The sequence below is a fragment of the Acanthopagrus latus genome, chromosome 7, assembly GCF_904848185.1.
Source record: "Acanthopagrus latus isolate v.2019 chromosome 7, fAcaLat1.1, whole genome shotgun sequence".
In the NCBI taxonomy this organism is placed as follows: Eukaryota; Metazoa; Chordata; class Actinopteri; order Spariformes; family Sparidae; genus Acanthopagrus; species Acanthopagrus latus.
The window spans coordinates 22,062,984-22,064,423 of NC_051045.1; the positions used below are offsets into that span (position 1 = coordinate 22,062,984).

At 41.0% G+C, this 1,440-nt stretch overlaps 1 long non-coding RNA gene across 1 annotated transcript; it reads left to right on the forward strand.

The window, feature by feature from the left end:
* Positions 1-232: 232 nt before the first annotated feature.
* On the forward strand, positions 233-1,050 carry LOC119023267. Its single transcript, XR_005076218.1, has 2 exons — positions 233-488; positions 665-1,050. It is a non-coding gene; the product is annotated as an uncharacterized LOC119023267 (long non-coding RNA).
* Positions 1,051-1,440: the final 390 nt, after the last annotated feature.

Consider the following 1,440-nt stretch of genomic DNA (forward strand, 5'->3'; position numbering starts at 1 on the left):
ATTCCATTAAATCATATATCATATACTAAAATACAACATATTTCATGCCTTTTGTCATTTCACCTGTCTCTGACTGGCCTCCTGTGTATTTGGTCCATGTTTTTTTCCTCCTCTCTTTGTCTGTTTTCCAGACGTTTCCTCTGCTCACCTGTGTTCAATTACTTATCATTCCCTGTGTATTTAAGTCCTTGTCTTTCCCTGTGTTCCTCATGTTCCACATGTCCCTCTTGTTCTTCGTGCTCCCGCATAAGTTTACAGTGCTTCTTTAGTTTGTACTTGATTCATTTTTTGCATGTTTGTAACTCGTTAGTTTTCTGATTTCCCTGGGCTGCCTCTTGTGTTTTTTCCTGCCACCTGCATCTTTTTTCCCTAGCTTTTTGGATTTTGTGTTTAGACTCCCAGCAAATTGATCCTTCTCAGATACCAGTGGGGTAGAATTTATGCTCCATCTTGGATTTTTACATCGACTTCGTTTATTGTGATGAATTGTGGGTTTGTTACTTCAGATTGCTTGATAATGATTTGAAACAGCCAGGCTTTTACAGGTTACAGACCCTTTTTGTGGATGAAGTACACTTCCTGTTTTATATCTAACATAATATGACATTCAATTGCAATTGCAAGACTTTTTTTTTTTGTGACTGTATGTTTCCTATTTCGACAGCCTAGAATGCACATGAGGACTGGAGGTGGCTGCATCCTCTATAGATGTCAGTGACTGGCTGGTTGATGAACCCTCCTGTAGCCAAACTGTCTCTGCAGGCTTCATGCTAGACGTTCCCATTGGCTCCTCACCACGAATCAATTAATTGTCTTGAGCACCGGTGGGACTCAAAAACAAAGGACTCACATTTATCATGTACAGTCAGGTTTGTGTAGTTGCAGGTGCCATATACAATATTCACCTGCTGTGTATGATTGCATGTGGCATCTCTAGGCTTCAAACTGCTATATGGTCCCAGACTGAAGACAAAAACCTTCATGTTATTGTGTGATCTTGTGTTTCCTCTGCAGCAAAACGCGCTCATTAAACATGCTACAGAAAACTGAGGCTGCTGTGCGTGAGTCAAAGCACAGGCGAGATTGAGACAGAAACATATTGCACGTAGATTAATAGTTTTTATTAACCTTTATTTCACCCAGAGTGGAATCACTGACTATGATCGAACACCATCCTCCATACTGTGTCTGTTCCACACGAGCAGACCTGGACCACCACAACACCCAGCCTCTCAAACATTAAGACTGTGGCCAATGTAAGCCTCTTCAGACAGTTAAGCCACTGCATAGTTACCATCAGACTATGCAAAATCATTCAGCAGAAAATATGCCAGCACAGCATTAAGGAATAAAAGCAATTCCCACATAGTCATCTTAGCTGTGTAGCTTCCAGCTACTTGAAACTGTCCATAAATCCAGCTGTCTTCACTGTTTCATTAT